An 18,275-nucleotide genomic window follows, 5' to 3' on the forward strand; every position below is an offset into this window, starting at 1 on the left:
AAGTGCCACAGGTAGGCAGGCCATGAAAGAAGGCTGGGATACACATTGAACAGCAGGTCTGTTAGTGGATAGATGAAAGAGAGAAGGGATTTAGTGTGCCCTCAGCTGTAATAGGAGTACCACTACTGCAAATGTCATTTGTGACAGTAGGGTTAAACAGCATCAGGATTTTCTGCAATGGAATGACAAACACCAAAAGATGTTCTAGGGAAGCAGCACCAAAGCGTGTCAATGCCTGTCCTTTATATATTCATCAACATTTAGCAAGAAGCTAGCAGGAAATTAAGCAAAATCAAATTTAACTGTACTTTATTTGATATTCTTTGCTTTAGTTAGATTATTTTATTTTATTCGTGTTTTAATAAAACTGGTTCTTGGAAATGTTAAAATATATCCATTCTATTGAAATGTCACATTAATAGATATGGATTCTATTATGTGAATGTAAAACATAAATTATATATGATGTATTATATATTATACATACACAGCATATATAGTATGTAAAAATGAATATCTTTGGACAAGTGACTGAATGTTATTTTTGATTAGTTTCCATTTCTAAAATGCTTTGATTTTTGTTCAACCGCAGAATGACTCAGTAAAATATTTTGCATGTCATCATTAATCCCTTACTCTGACCTGTCACACTCTTTCCTTTCTCCCCAGATTAGATCAATTCTTGGTCCATTTCAAACAGAGGATATGTCAATGAGGAAGCACAACCCATTACATTTAGTCGAACAGAAGTGTAACTCTTTATATATGCATGTTGGAAATACCTTCCTATTCAAATCCCAAGCACGAAATGATGATGGCCATTATTCTTTAAAGAGAAAACGTTGGTTTCCAGTTGTCACAAAGCACCTTTTTAACAAGTTTCATTGACATTTCTTCAACTTTAAATATGTGAAAATGAGAAGCAGAAGCTATGTCTTTAGCAGAACTAAAAGACTTCCGGTGTATTTTTGTTGCTAAAGAGACAGTGCTCACTGTCTGGAATCTGAGCTGGATTTTCACAGTCATGAAATGGTAGGCAGGACCTGATTCTAGGATTCCCACCCCCATTTTCAGCACCCCCAATTTCGCTGATATGGGAGAAGGGTGCAGACTCCTGCGCACCTGACCTGGTCAGCTCCATCATGGAGGTAGGCATCTCTTAGCTCCTTGCACGATTACACGAGGATATAGATGGGCTGGTCAGATGGGCTGATCAACGGCAAATGGAATTTAATCCAGATAAGTGTGAGGTGATGCACTTGGGCAGGACAAACAAGGCATGGGAATACACGATGAATGGTAGGACCCTGGGAAGTACTGAGGATCAGAGGGACCTTGGTGTGTATGCCCACTGGTCCCTTAAGGTAGTGGGACAGGTAGATAAGGTCGTTAAAAAGGCATACGGGATACTTGCCTTTATTAACTGAGGCATAGAATATAAGAGCAGGGAGGTTATGCTGGAACTGTATAAAATGCTGGCTAGGCCACAGTTAGAGTATTGCGTGCAGTTTTGGAATCTGCATTATAGGAAGAATGTGATTGCATTACAGAGAGTGTAGAGGAGATTTACCAAGATGGTGCCTGGGTTGGAGAGCTTTAGTTATGGGAAGAGATTAGATAGACTGGGCTTATTTTCCCTGGAACAGAGGAGGTTGAGGGGGGACATGATTGAGGTGTATAAAATTGTGAGGGGCATAGATGGGGTAGACAGGGAGGAACTTTTCCCCTTGGTGGAGGGATCAATAACCAGGGGGCATAGACTTAAGGTAAGGGACAGGAGGTTTAGAGGGGACGTGAGGGTGGTGGGAATCTGGAACTCACTGCCTGAAAGGGTGGTAGAGGCAGAAACCCTCATAACATTTAAGAAATATTTGGATGTTCACTTGTGATGCCACGGCATACAAGGCTATGGGCCTAGTGCTGGAAAATAGGATTAGAATAGTTAGGTACTTGTTTGACCAGCGCAGACTCGAAGGGCCTTTTTCTGTGCTGTAAACCTCTATGACTCATGGTTCATGGCCCCTCAGAGGAGTTGTGAAGCATAGTTTGTATTTGGGAACCTTTTGAAAGATCACTACAAATAGTTGTACCCACGGCACCCATGCCCCCTCCATGTCAACCAATGCCCCCCAACCCACCCCCAATTCTCCTCATACCCTCTGTGCCAACTCATGGCACTTCCATATCATTCACCCAGTACACACACTGTACAGATTCAATGAACCCTGTAGTAACAATGATATTTTTGGCACTGCTTAAAAAAAAATTCATAATTTTCTTTAATGGTTTTTAAAGTGTCAATGACAGAAATAATTGACACCTCTCCAACTTGTGTAAAAAACATTGAGCCATTGACAAAGTAAATATAAGAAAAAAAAGCTCGTACAGTTGTTAATGAAGCAATGTTTTCATTTCTGTGCACCTGTTTCAATAAAGGGATAGCTTTTATGATAGATGATAATGAGCCATGGTTAAGATCTCAGACCTCATAGAGATGGTTAATAAATGAGTGAAGGGGGTGTGGCAGGCTGGGGATTCATTTGTAAGGATATGGTATCTGAAGGTCCATTCACTTCTTGCATTGACAATAATGCCTATCTGCTCCCACTGCCTTCTCAATGTCTGTTTAAAGGGCCTATGAGTAGAGGGGCTCTCTTCTCCTGACCACCTTCTACACCAAGACCTCCAGTGCTGCAGCCGAGAACCTTGGAGCATTCTCTTTGCCTTATTGTGTCATTGTCACTCTTTTTCCTGATCGGTGACTCTTCCATAAACAACCAGTTCCAGCACCTTCTGCAGCCAGAAAGCACCTACCCTTTAAGAGCTGCAGGTTAGCTTTGAATGGTGATAACCTCACATGAACTTGCCACCTCGGCACCTCCCCCCCGCACTCCCACCCCTCTGAGGTGTGCAGCCACTCAACAACAAGCTTAGTGTTGGGCTGCACACTAATAGCATTTAAATTAACAGGTAGCAAGAAATTTGCATGCTGCCTGCATCACAACAAACAAGCGCAGGTTAATTGACATCACAATCCCCACTGCCGTTATTGGGTCTTATCCAATTTCCTCCCACCCCAAGTAAAGTGGAGGTGCAGGTATTCAAGTGCAGGTATACTTCATATACCTGATAGTGAGGCCTGAGATGCCTCTGATATAGGGCCTCGCCATTAATCTGATGTACGTGAAGAGGCTATTATGACACAGCCGATGATAAATGCTGAGTTGTTCAAATCGCAGAGGGAAACCTGAAACAACTGTCATAACCAATTTTTGTAGTTTGTATGTTTTGCGATGCAACCTTTGAAATTAGTTATAATAAGGCCACCCAGTCTCAAGAGGTTTTTTTTTATAAAACTAAATTAAACTTTTATTCATTAAAAGATTGTAAGCACAGACATATGTCTACAAATTTCTATGATAATAAATTCTAAAAAATCCCCTAATTAATCTGACTCTCAGTTACACCTCTGTTAAGGAAACAGTAAAATACATAGATTTCAACAGACCCCTGGCAAAGCATACTCTGGACAGTCACATTCAAAATGAGTTTCTTTCAGCTCTGGGTCCTTGCAGACAGTGGCTTGAGGCTTACAGGCTGGAAGCTTTAGACCTTAGGATCCCTCTACCTTTCACCAAAGGCCTTCTCTTCTTTTAGACATATTTTCCTCTTTGAGTGCAAGTTCTCTGTATCACTAGGTTTTTAAACTTTACCACTTCTAACAATAAAACCCTTTTATAGCACCGATTTTATTAGCAAGCTTTGGAAAAAGTAAACACATTGTTTGGCTTCTTCTGGCTAGGTGTAATATTTCACCCATTCTTTTGAATGGTTTATTTAAAAATGCAAATTTCCCCTTTTACACTTCACCTTGTAATTTACCTAATTAACATTTCAAACTGAATTCTCTCCTATACATCAAAGCCTCTACACCAGCTGTCTTTAATCCAATTAAGACAGACACACGCGGGCACACACACAGACACAGACACCACTAGAACTCTATTTTAAAATAATTTCCAATAACGTTATAGACAGTCTTATAGATTCTTGACAAGACAGTGAAGAGCTAGTGTCACAACAGCTCTCAGGTAAGTGTATATGCCACGCTGTTTCAGGTGTGGGGACTGGACAATCAGTTTTCTTCATTTCCCACTTAGAAGGGTGGACCACTTTCAGCTGGATATGCATCTGTGTATCTTGCTCTACACAAGCAGATGGGAATTAGGTTTAATGTCTCATTAGAAGAACAGTACAAAATTCAAGGTAATTCTGAAAAGAGTTACAAAGTTGATCTTTAGCTTTAAGTCAGGTAAGGCTAGAGAAGAGACAAAAACAGAAATACCTGGAAAAACTCAGCAGGTCTGGCAGCATCGGCGGAGAAGAACAATATTGACGTTTCGAGTCCTCATGACCCTTCAACAGAACTAAGTAGAAATAGGAAAGGGGTGAAATATAAGCTGGTTTATATTTCACCCCTTTCCTATTTCTACTTAGTTCTGTTGAAGGGTCATGAGGACTCGAAACGTCAACTTTGTTCTTCTCCGCCGATGCTGCCAGACTTGTTGAGTTTTTCCAGGTATTTCTGTTTTTGTTTTGGATTTCCAGCATCCGCAGTTTTTTGTTTTTATATTTTTAGGCTAGAGAAGAGGGCTGGTCTTTTGGCGTAGTGGTAGTCTCCCTACCTCTGGGCCAGAAGCTCTGGGTTCAAGTCCCATTTCAGGACTTGATAGCCACAGAGGGTGCATTCATAATTAAGTTGATTATCAGCCTGTAAATCCTTCCAATACACCAGGAAGAATCCCAGTCCCTGTGTGCAATATCTTGGAGGAATCAAGCACCAATTTGGCACAGGGACTCACACAGAGTTTAGAGCCCATCCTTTCCAGCATGGAAGTGGTAGCCAACTCCATTAACATAATTGTGGTTGCAACCAATGTTCCCTGCAATCCACACAGGCCACTGAAAAGTTATCCTCTTTAAGACACCGCGCATGCATGGCTGTACAAAATATCAAAGGTGCCACACATTCAAATGAACAGGCTGTGCACATCAAAAAAAATTGGACCAAAACACAATCCAGCATCTGGTGGCTAATATCTCAACTTCCACCGCAGCAAAAACAGAAGCTAGCAAATGGCCGGGATTTTCCAGTGGTCGGGCGGGCTCGGCAAGTGGGCCCGGGAGTGGGTGGGAAACCAACCGCCGTCCGCGATTGGGCTCTGACCATGATTTCACGGCCAGCCAGTGTGAAACGTGCGCTGCAGCGCACAGTGAGGGCTATCCTTTGATGGCCCACAGAGCTGCCTCAGGGAGCTGAAGATTTTTAAAATTAAAAATTAAAAACTTAGGCAATGTTAAAAAAACTTGTCCCCTCACGTGACTGTCACATGAGCAGGGACATGTTATGAATGAAATTTAAAATTTTTTATTTATTTATTTTTTATTTGCTGACATATCGTGTGTGTGTGCGATGACATTGGGATGCTCGCCCAACGTCATCGAGTGTCATTTTGCGCTTGTTCAGGTCAGGCGCGCGTCCGCCTGACAAGCACAATATTCTGCCCAATGTGTGGCTGCTGCAAAGGAAGCTCAGGCTTTTGCAGAGTCTCAGAGCAGTCCAGTGATCTGTTTTCCAGAGATTACTTGAATTACTGAAGTGCCACCCCCTGAGAGTGGGGATGACTCTGTGGAGCACGGACTTGCTGTCCTTTGTAAGGATAACAACATTCACAGGTGCTGCATATTAACTCTGAGGTGTAACATAACCTAAAGAGATTACATTCCCTCCATGTCCAGCTGGTGTATGCCCATACACAGCATATCCTGCAGGTCAACAGCCAGTACCCTGGGAGCAGTCATAATGCTTTCATTCTACAGCAAAGGATGGTTGGTAACTGTACATTAATTGGGAGTTTAACTATATTCATGTAGTAGGCATTAATTGAGGACTCGCCTATGCTCATATATTCAGCAGTGTGCTGAAATTATGGCTGTTGGATTGGAGGTGCAAGATATGCTCAATGAGGACTACCGTTTGATGACATGGTTCATGACTCTGGTGTGCAATGTGTGCTCAGGTGGGCAGCATGCATACAACAAAAGCCATTCTGCCAGACAAATTGTGATGTGATAGACCATTGGGATACTGAAGTAATACCTGGAATTTTCCAGCCTCTCCCACAAGAGGGATCTTCCAGTCAATGGCCTTTTGAATGGCTCGCCGCATTTCCCGGCCGCGTCCCTGCCACAACGGGGCCGGAAAGTTTCACCCAATGCTTCTGCTGCCTGGGTCCCACTGGAGGAACCCTGCAGCACTCAGCAGAGCCTGCACATTCTCAGGGGTTTTTATGACATGTTCCAGCCTGGATGGGGCCAGTAAAGTTCATCGTCATGGTCACTTTCACAGCCAATGACTGTCCTTGCCATGTTCAAGAGCTGCAGTTGTGGCTGCAGCAGGTGACAGATTTCAGAAAGGGTACTCTTAGTGAAGTGTAGACATCTCACACAGTATTCCTGTGACCATGGTGCTCAATTTCTACACTCGTGGCTCCTTTCAGTGATCCACAGATGACCTCCAGTGAAACTCTGTGGGATATCACAAGCCTCCATCTGCAAATGCATCCATGAGGTCTCGCACACTATCTTCACGAGGACACAAAACTTTGTGCATTTCTCCCAGGACCAGGAAAGCCAAGGATGCAAGAGCACTCAGGTTTCCCCATAGGTGCAGGTGCAGGGTGTCATCGACTGCACTCATGTAGCACTTAGATCTCCATGGCAACAAGCGGTCAACTACATCAACCACAAGGGCTTCCACTCGCTGAATGTTCAGCTGATGTGCAACCACTACAAATGCATCCTACAGGTCTGCGCTCTGTTCCCAGGGGGAGTCCATGACTCCTCCATTCTCAGTAGATCTCAGATCCCTGATGTCTTCCAGGGTCCAGAGAGGCTGCAAGGTTGGCTCTTTGGGGATAAGGGCTACCCGCAGAGGTGGTGGCTGATGACACGCGTGCGGCAACCTCAGACTGCAGCCGAGAGAAGGTACAATGAGACTCAGGCTGCATCTTGCACCTTCATGGAGCAAACCATCGGGATGCTGAAAATGAGGTTCCAGTGTCTGGACTGGTCTGGTGGAGCCCTGCAAAATAGTCTGCAGAGGGTGTCATGCATCATCGTTTGCTGCGCACTTCACAACCTGGTGCTGCAACGAGGAGAGGACTTGGCTGAGGAGGAGATGGAGGAGCTGGATGTCTCCTCCAATGAGGAGGATGTCGATGGGGATGAGGGTGAGGACGTCCTCAAAGGTGAGGATGCTGGCAATGAGGCCCTTGCACTGGCCAGATGAGGCAGGCGGGCTCGGAAGGTCCTCAAAGCTACGAAACTTGTGTAGGATGATGATGACATGCAGTGAGGAGACACCATAGATCCTCACATTGCATCTGTGAACATTTGACTCCAGTTTGGCTGACGGCAGTGCGCATACCCTCTGTGAGAATGCTTCTGTCATGGAGACACAGCAGAGGCCCTAATAGATGCTAGATTCCAGGAGGATGATGATGACATGCAGTGAGGACAGTCCATAGATCTTGTTGCCTCTGTGAATCTCTGACTCCTGTCTGGCTGAGGGCAGCTCGCTTGCGCTCTGTGATCAGGGTCTTATCATGGAGACACAGCCGTGAAACTTTAAATGCACCTGATCCTTTGTCAGCCTTGAGCACCTGATCCCTTCAGCAGCACAGCATCACTGGTCAAAGATGCTGAAGAAACGGGGGTTCAGCCCCACCTCAAAGGTGCTGAGAACACACAGAGAGAATGATGGAACTCTGTGACACCTGTCCACAACATTCTGGCAGCAATGACCAGCACCACTGAGGTGCAGGTGTCACTGGTGGGTTCAGGGAGTATGAGGCCAGACTATCACTTTACTCTGAATGTTACACACTGCTCAGGGAAGAGGCCCTGGACTGAGACACCTGCCTTTATCTTGTGCAGGAACCAAGGTTTCACATCTTAGCGACACAAACACTGCTCATCATAACAAGGAGCCATAGGCAAGAAGACATTCTTGGGAATTTATTTACAATCGTGAACATTATGTGATTAACACCCATGCCCAGGCTGTACAGCTATGTTTTCTTAACCTTTCTAACCCTGCCGCTAGATCTTGGTGCTCCCCGGACATCCACAGTGGAGGTGGAGGCAACCTGCTGACTGCAATGCCCTGTCTGTGATGACCTTGACGGGTGTCCTCTGAAGGGCCAAGACCTAGAGGGCCCCAACCTGCTTTCAGGGTCCTGCTTCATGGCAGGGGCACCCTCTTTAGTCTGTGGAGCTGGAGCAGCTGGGGTCACAGGAAGAGGGGATTTGTGTGGGCTGGACTCTTCCGAAGTCACCTCATGGGCGGCCCCGGGGTGTGCACCTGCTGATCCTCCTGCCTATGGGTACCCAAGGGCCCCTGGCTGACTCCATGACGAGAAGGGGAAGCTGGAATTCGATCGAGCTGCCCCAAATCCCTTTCACATTGACACTGTTGGAGGCCAACTATGACGTCAGTGATGGAATTCAGCACACACGGCAGTGCCGGACCAATGTCCTGGAGCAAGATCTCCATGGCAGCTGCCATCCTACCAGTATTGACCTCAGTGCATTGGCATGTCAGCACTATCACCCCAGTTTGAAGGCAGTTGGACTCCTCCATTGTGCCTTGCAATCTGAGGATTGCAGCGAACATCCCTTTCTGATGTTTCCAAGCTTGCCTTTGCAGCTCCAGCAACTGAGGCATGACTTAGTCCAGAGGCTCGTCATCTGACTCGGATTCAGCAGATTTTTGGCCTCCAGCAGTCCTCCCAGTGCCAAAAACCTTGGAAGCCCCTGCCGTCTCCTGTCATGGATCAGACAGTGTGAATTGCTCACTGGATTGTGACCCTGACGCTACTGTAGAACCAGGTGTGTGGTTCTGCGCGGGAGGAGGGTATGGGTGAGTGCTGTGATGGGTCTTCCATTGGGTTTTTATTCCTCTTCTGAGGTATCTTCGGGGCTTGAGTCGAGGATCTGCGTCGTTGACCCCCTCAGCTGCTTCCCCGATGTAGCTGTGAAAGCAAGGAGAGCAAATTAGTGCATGGCAGTGGCCTGTGAAACAGGACACATCACTCACAGCATGGTTGTCTGATGAACATTGCATTGCTGGATCCTCACTTAGTAGAGCACTGCCGACCTCACCATCTGGACAGGAACGGTCTACTCGATGACTCTGTTTTCAAAGTCTGTTGGAACCATGATGTTGAGCATTTGCCCACCAGTCTGTGACCGCTCCCTCTTGTTGTGTGCCAGCTTGTCCTGCATGAATAGAGATAGAGAGAGTGTAAGCAGGACGCCTGCCAAGCCGGATGATAAAGATGCTTGGCATGTGTGGGTGGTAAGTGGTCCCATGGATGGGATGAGGACAATGAAGGTGTGTGGGAGAGAGTAAATGGTGATGTCCCTTGAACTGGCAGTGAGTGAGGGTTCTGTGAATGTGTGATGAGTTTGTGCGTGTGTGTGTTAAGAGTGATAAGAAGAGTGACTTACCCTGTGGAACTGAGGGCATCATTCATTCTCTTTCAGCACTGGGTGGCTGTCCTCTTTTGCAGGACGTTGGCACTGACCACCGCTGCCACTGCCTCCCAAGCCAGGTTGTGACCTTGCTTGCTGGCCTTCACCCAGAGTCGGAGTAGAGGATGTCACGACCTGCATCTACGGCATCCAAAAGGTGTTCCACGGACATGTCACTGAATTGGGGGTGCTGCAGTCTTCTTGCCTTGTCTTCTGTGCAGCAGTCCTGGGCTGGATGCACTGAGGGATGTGCACAGGGCTGCACTTTAAATGTGGTGCCCGGAATGAGGAAGGAGCGAGGTGACAGTGTGGCGGGCCAATGACAGCCTGTCCACCATCAGGACGGTGTGCTTCCCGGGAATGCATGCTTAATGAGGTGGGATTGGGATGATACGATGTGAAAAGCCGCCATAGCGGCTGACAGGTAAAACATTCTTTTTCCCACCCACTACCGCACTTAGTGCAAACCTGGGACGATTCCACCCAAAGTCTTTCTGCACATGGCACACCATTCTCTATAGACTTCACCAACTTTAAACAGCTCTAGAAACCACCAAACACTTTGACAATCACAGCAATAGCCAGTAGAAATCCATCAGCGTGTCACTCAAAAGTAGTTGATCTCTTTAAACAGCACTGGCTGTTGAATGCATGTTTAGCTGTTTAAGAGATCTCATTGGTTGGAACATTGAGCTCAGAAATGGCAGCATTGGCATCAGGCAGCAATTCAGTGTTACATGTTGATCAATATCACAATCTCCCTCATCTGGATACTTCCAACAGATGCTTCCTGTGCGTGCTTCACCAAAATGGCGTTTAGTGCGGTACACCAGAAATGTGTGCATGCACTATGGACTTAAATTTGGAGCCAAAGTAGTACCCGCAGCATCAAAATACCAGACACTAGAATTTTGCTGTCAACATATCTTGATCGATTTTTTTTAGGAATAAATTTAAAACAGTGAATGTAATATATATAAGAAACTTTTCCCCTTAGCGGAGGTGTCAATGACCAGGGGGCATAGATTTAAGGTAAGGGGCAGGAGTTTAGAGGGGATTTGAGGAAAAACTTTTTCACCCAGAGGGCGGTTGAAATCTGGAACACACTGCCTAAGCGGGTGGTAGAGTCAGGAACCCTCACAACATTTAATAAGTATTTAGATAACCACTTGAAATGCCACAGGCCAAGTGATGGAAAACGGGATTAGAATAGAGAGGTGCTTGATGGCCGGCACAGACACAATGGGTCGAAGGGCCTGTTTCTGTGCTATATAACTCTATGACTCTATATATTTTTTGAATTTGGTGTATAAATGCGACAGTCATATCCACTGCAATATCAGCTTTCCCTGTCAGTCCTATGTTCTTTTATACAGTTAAAACATATTTTTTAGAAGTTGTGAACAATCTTACAAAACAATTAAATAAATCACTTAGTTCCTGCCCAACCATTTCCTACTAGACTAGAGCTAGACACCAAAGTGGGACTCACTAATGCAGAAGGGAATGCTGGTAAATGCAACCACATTGATCACAGAAGCAGTCATCAGAACAGTGGAAAATGCTTCCTTCAAGCTGTCAAAAATATGCGAGTAATGAATGCATATTTTATTGAGTCTAATGTATTGAATTCTCTAGTCATTTTAATATATGGTTTCTAGTCAGAGCCAAGATATATTTAAATGCAGGTCTGAGGTACTGAACCTGAGAAATATATATCTAAAGTAACATCCCAAAAAAAATAGCAGCAGCTATTATGAACATTTCTTTGCTTTTTAAAGATGTCAGTTATTCAGTTTTCTGATTTTGAGATTTTCTGTCTCAATTTCCATGATATTTTTATACTAATGACAGCCAACTGAAAAAGTGTGTAGTTAAGATGGCAGCAGGTAGGATTTAAGTGAAAGCGGGCATTAAGTACTCCCAGGCTAGTTTATCTGCACACTTGCTCCATTCACACCAGACAGGAAAGGATGTGCTGTTAGATTTACTCCATTGAATTCTATTTCACAACGTACTGAGATTGTGAACTAATGACCTCTGCATTAGAAGTCTTGTACCATAACCACTCGGCTACCATAAACTATAGATTCAAGCAGTGAGCAAGTTTCCCCAGCTTCCCAGGAACTACCCAGTGGAAGAATGGTGGAATTTTATGGCTCCGTCGTGGGAGTGGCAGGGCCAGAAAATGCAGTGAGCCATTCGGGAGTCCATCGACTTCGGTGGGACCAGAAGACCCCATCGTCGGAAAGGGCCGTAAAAGTCCGGCCAATGTTACAACACCTGAAAGAACCTGCTCCCACTTCGCCACCAAGAGACGATGTGGGAAAACATGCAGCCTCAACTGTTCCACCTTTCAGGTGAGGGCAGAATTTGGGGCAGAGATTAAATATAAAACTAGAAGGAACCCGCTGTAAAGGTAAATTGTGGGAAACTACGCTGTTGCTCCTGCCATGAAATTTGCAATTTTTCTGGGATTTTTTAAAAAATTAAACGTTTTAAGGATTTTAAATGATTCTACAGAAGTTAAGATTTATTTTTTACTAGGTTATCTAGAAGGATGTGTTGCCATGAAGACTTCAATCTTTATCATTCATTTCTTTGTTTTTTTCTCCTTTTGCTTTTCTATCCTGCTGAATACTTTAGCCAGTCACCATGATCTATTTGCCCCCTCCATCTTTCCTGCCGATACTGTCTTGCTGAAATTTCCCGCAGCATTCATTCCTTCTTCTGCTTTCCCATTTTAAGTGCAACCTTAGTCTGCTCAAATCACTTCATAAATAAATGGAATTTGAAAAGGTTTCTGAGCTAATGGATTACCCAGAGCCCCAAATGCTCAGCCCTGTTTACAAGAGGTCACATTTCATTTGCTGCCCGTGTCAAGATACTACCTGTCAGGCCTCGCTGAGGCCCCTGAGACGAGCCAATCAATGTCTTCTTGCTGTGGCTCCTCCAGTGAATCCATTAAAGTTATGCGGATGCATCACGCTGAAGAAAGGAGTCTCCTGATACCTCTGATAGAAATTAAGCACAAATTAGAAGAGAAGCACAAGTGTTTTGGCTGAAGGCCAAGGCAGAATTAATAGGCCATCAGAGCCTCTTGTGTGCTAAAATCCCATTTGTTAAAAATGTTTTATGAAACATTTCCACTACTAGGCTGCTGCTGAGCTGGGACTGAAAATTTCTTCTACAAACCTCGGATCGTTAAATAAAGTTTTATTCAGTGGCAAAGGGTTAGGGAACAGTCCTTTCAAATTTAATAACTCATAAATGGTGCATGATTTTTACACTCCTATAACCATTTGCCCCTTAAAACACTCTAATTGTTTCTGGGAATGAAATACAGGGTCTCTGCTGGCTTGACACAGTTTTACCTACTGTATTTTTAAGTGGCCACCTAACAGATATAAATGAAACAGCATTTTAAGATTCCATTCTCTGTATTCACCATTTACAATTCATTTTAAGTCACCCAGTCTCAGATAAGGTACCGTGCTATTCACATTGCTGTCCCCTTTATCTTGTTTGAGGTCAACAGGCTCTTAGATAAAAATTACTTTTCTTCATAGCTGTCTCCATTGCTCCTTTCCTAACAAATTAGCCCAAAATGCCTTCCGCCCATTAAGCCTGCACTGTTGTGATACTGGGATGTGTAACTGTACTTAGAGGCCACATCAGAGCTTAAGTTGCTATATTATTACATTAGAGGTGGATTTTGACTGCAGATTTCGGCCGGGATTTTCCGGTCCTGTTAGTGGCGGGCAGCATGGTTGTTGGGAGGGGAAAACATCGCAGGGGTGCAGAAATCAATTTCATGTCGGCGTGAAAGCAGTTCGTGATTGTACGCTCCACATTTCAATTGCAGCACACGTTTCCCACTGCACCATGTCAGGAATCATATTTGAATACATTAGAATATCACAAATGCTCATTATCAAGGCAGCCTGCCAGAATCACGCCTCCACGCTGGAGGCCTCTAATTCACGACTGGATATGAGTGTCATGCGCCTAGCAACCTGCACTTCACCTGTGACTTTGAGGTATGTTCGCCTATCCGACATCGTGCATCGGTGGATGCCCAGCTCGCCGCCAACGTCATCCGTGACCTTAGGACAGTCATGCTCAGTCTCAAAGTTATAGTGGGTCGTCAGGTGATGCAGGTCCGCAGTGGTTTCCTGTCCAAGCGTACTCCTGTTTGGACGGAATTCCACATTGGCCCCAAGCCTCGAAATCTCGCTTGGGAGCCGGAGCCCCGCAATCTGAGTCACCTCATGGAAATGCCTTCCATGCCCTTTAGCATAGCATGGAGGTGTTTCTTGTATGGGCTGCTGCTGCACACCCTTCACTTCCTCACCCTCACCCACCGCCTGGACATGGCCTGGTGTGCCTTGTTGCCAGAGGTCACCAGTGGAGGTGTCCTCCCCCTTACCATCAGGGACCTGAGGTGGAGAGTGTTGCACACAGCAGTCCCATACAATCATAGGATGTGTTGGTTCATGGGCTCCCAAGATGCCTGCTTTTTTGTGGCCTGGTGGAGTCCATGGACCATGTGTGTGTAGGTTGTTGTAGGCTGCACCCCTTTTTTAGTTACTTGAAGAATCTACTGCTTTTGTTTTGCTTACACTTCAGCCCCACGCTCCTGATCAACAAGCACCAGGTGCAGAGGGGGGCCAGGAGGGAGGAGGACCTCCTCGTGAACCTGCTCATTGGCCTGGCCAACTTGGCCATTAACAGGTCTGTGGCAGTGGGTGATCGAGAGGGTCGCCTAACCCGACTGTCTGCCCCTCTTCCACAGCAACGTTCGCAGCTGGGTGTCCTTGAAGAGGGACATGCAGTGTCTGCCAGCATTGTCAAGGCCTTCCATGCTCAACTGGCACTGAGGGGACTGAGGTGTTTTAAAGACCTCTTTGATCACATATTGATTTAATGCCTGTGAGTTTTCTTTGAATTTTGTCTTTTGTTTTTGCAGTTTCCCTTTAAGGGGCTGTCTTTTAATTTGTCCCTGATTTCGTTAATTTAGTTTATTTGTTTGTAACCAAAAAGAGTTACCTGACATTGCCCTGCACTCATGGCTCCTCTGACTCTGTCCCAGGCTTTCCAGGCAACAGCACAATGATCTCAGGGTGGCTTCAGAGCCAAGTCACTACATACCAGATCAGCGGCAAGGTGAGAGTGGGTTGAAGTGTGCTGGAGGATAAAGGCTTTGGGGGAGTCAGGAGGACAAGGAGGCAGAGACAAGGCAGAGGCAAGGGAAAGGGCTGTACGGCAATGGCTTGACTTGGGGGAAAGACAAGACAGAGGCAAGGGAAGGCTGCCAGGCATAGGTTTGACTAGGGGTGGAGGACAGGGGAAGGCTGGACTCAGACTCATGATTGGGGAGTGGCTACATCCTCGGGGCCAGAGTGGGAAGAGAATCTAGGGCAGAAGCACAAGCATAAATCGGGGCCAGAATGGGAGGAGAGCCAAGCATAGAGGTACCAGTTTAGATTGCTGAGCTTGCAAAGACTGTCCTGGTCCCAGTCCAGGGAGAGGGAAAGCATGTCAGTCCAGTGTCAGTCTTGCCCAGCATGGTGTGCAGGCCATTGTCACCACCTCCCACACATCTGTCTAGGAGGTTTCTGGCATAATACTGAGCCATAGATGGCACAGTCACAGTCAGGAGAGGCATTTGCAGCCTATAGATCAGGAACATGTAGTGTAGAGGCGAGCACTCGAAGGTCTCATGGGGGTGGTCTTTATATGTCACTGTGCAATAGGTCTCAAGATGGGAAGGGGTAAGGTCCATTTGTAGCGTAAGCACATCCACCTCAAATGACTTAGGGAATATCCACCATGATGACAATGGGATCAAAGATTACAGGGGTAGGACTAAGAGTTATTAGAGGGAGGGAAACCTCTTCATTATGCTCCTCCAGGACAATGGGAGGAATTTCCACAGTCACGCAGGGAGGGACAAAGCTGGCCTGGTAGTACTTCAGAACCACCACCTGGTGAAACTATGGCACAGTAGGAAATTAAACTATGAATACATTCTGGTGGAGGGAGCTCTTAGGACTTCTGGGAGGAGTGGATCACTGCACTGGTGAGCCAACTTAAGGGGCATCCAACCGAAACCTGTATTCCCAAAGGAGGAGGAATGTTTGGGGCATTTTAATCACAATAGATGCAATCAGGAGCCTTAAATCCCAAAACACATTCATATGAGATTAATTCCAATTTGTGCCACTAATCAATCTCCTTGCAATACCCCCTTTGTCCCAAGCCTAGAAATTCCCTGGTGCAATAATAAATCCAAAACCAAGTGGGCGAATGGACAAACTGCAGGAGGCCATTGGAAACTGCATCTTTGAACCTTGCAGCTGTCAGATTCTGAGATGTGAAACCCCAGCCCTGCCTAAAATAATCTCATTCCCTCAGTGAACATTTGCCCTCATGTGTTCACCAAAGGATGTCGTTTTTGGGTGGAACCATTCTGGTCTCGTTGGCAGTTGTGGGGGGAGAATTCGGCCTGAGGGGCAGAAATTGGTTTCACGGTGGTGTGAAATCACAGCGGGATCATCCGATGGTGTCCGCCACTGTGGAATGCAAATCCCGCTGGAGCCCGCATGAGCCTGATTTGCCTCCCGCTAACAGAATGGAAAGTAAGACCCGACCACAATCGTCCCCCCCATGTCCAAGTTACCTCCTTTAGCGGGAAAACACACTGGCCCAGTACACACCTGGACAAGTGTGACATGCAGAAGTTGGGACTTACCTTTAGGGCCTTGTTCGGATTGCGAACATCCAAGGAGAAGAAGATACTGGAACCCTACAGTTAGTGGATGCTGGAGGGACACATATTGGGTGGATCCTCATGCACATGGCTCCATCCGAAGCAGCTCGAGGAAGGTGGCAGATCTCTGATGATGCTTCGGAACATCACAGTCTTGGCCTTGGGCTGCAACGGTGATTGGTAAAAGTGCAGGAGAGGAAGATCTAGGTGTGACTGGGAGAGGAAGGTGTTGCGGTGGGCGGTGGGGTGAGTTGGGAGATGGGAAACGAAGGCGTCGGGGGGATGAGGTTGTATGGGGGGATCAAAGATATCAGGGGCGTGAGGTTGGGGGGGGTGGAATGAAGGTCTCAGGGGTTTTGAGGTAGGGTGGGGGAAGGAGGTTGTCTAGGAGGAGAAGGCTGTAACAGGGAAGAATGCTGCAAGTGGGGAGGAGAAGGGAGAGAGTTGAGAGAGAGGAAGGTGTCCAGTGGGGAGGAGGAAGTAAGGGTGGAGTAGGGAGTAAGGGTGGGGGGTAAGGATGGAGGATGGAGTAAGGGGGGGTGTCCAGGTGAATGTGCAAGGGAGGGGTCTGAGGAGTTAGTGGCTGCCTTCTGGGGAGTGAAGTGAGGGTCGCTGTGGTAGGAGGGAATGGTGAGCGTGAGAGGGGTTAGAGGGAACCGGTAGGTGGAAGGGTAAGGGTGCATAGGTAATGGTTGACGGGGCAGCAAGCGTGTTTGGTGAGGACACAGAGGCAGACAAAGACTCTGGGGGTAGGAAGGAGGAGGTGAGAGAGGTCAATGTGGATGGGGGTGGGCTTCTCAGGAAGGTAGGGAATGTGCACATTCACCTGGACATCCTGGAAAGGCAAGGGTTCGGGTTGGCAGGTGATGGTGGGGAGGTGGAAGGTGATGCCAGAAGGGTCCACAGCAACGTGATAAAGAACAAGGGTGACTGGGGAATGGGAAAGGACCGGGGAGCTGATCAAAAGCCTGACTATGACCATGGTTTTCAAATCAAAAGTGGGTGGAGCCTCATGATGGATAGACACAGGGGCTGCATGGGAGTGTGATCAGTGGGTAGGTGGAGATGCAGCTCAGATGGACAACTGAAAGCGAACCCCAGCAGGCAGCAATGAAAATGCTCAGGACAGTGAGATGAGTGTGATGGATGAAGGCTCCGCATGTGTGGGAGAGTGCTTGCACAAGGCTCCAAAAGGCTCGGCCACACAGACTTCTCCCTCCAGAATCACTCGTGGTCTGGCTGCGTGCAGCTGAACTGCTAGTGGAGGCAGGGGGATGAACAGGGAGGCCTTGCGAAGCCTGTCAATGAAGCGGAAAGACAAATTACACATTATTCAGTGAAAGTGATTATATTTTCAGATTATAAAGTGACAAAATGTATTCATCCGTGCAACCGCTTGTGATCAGAATTTCTTAACTTTTCTAAGGCCAGAAAATTCACCCCCTTTGGGGGGGCGGGGGGTGGTGGGGTGGAGGGGTTGTGCAGGGGTGGGCATGAACCCGATCGAGGACGCATTGCCATTTTACGTGGGCAGGCCATTTAAGGCCCGCCCAGCGTGATGCGTGTCTGGAAGTGCTGAGCACTCCCTGTGTGGGCAGGGGAGGATTCCCTGAGTGGTGCCTCAGAAAGATTTGTTTCTGTGCTAAAGTTTTAAATTAAGGTTCTTAACACTTTTAAAACATATCCCCTCATGTGACACTATCACATGAGCTAGGACATGTCAAAGAATAAAAGTATAAATTTTTATTAGATTTTAAAACACTTCATGAAGCCTCATCTTGTCCGTGGATGAGGTTTCATGAAAAACGCGAAGGCCGCCTGGGCTCTTCGCCTGCCCACCAACATTAAGGTTGGACGGGCAGCTCATTAAATTGAATTAATTAGGTTTTAAATGGCCTTAATAGGC

Source organism: Carcharodon carcharias, chromosome 10, assembly GCF_017639515.1.
Source record: "Carcharodon carcharias isolate sCarCar2 chromosome 10, sCarCar2.pri, whole genome shotgun sequence".
In the NCBI taxonomy this organism is placed as follows: domain Eukaryota; kingdom Metazoa; phylum Chordata; class Chondrichthyes; order Lamniformes; family Lamnidae; genus Carcharodon; species Carcharodon carcharias.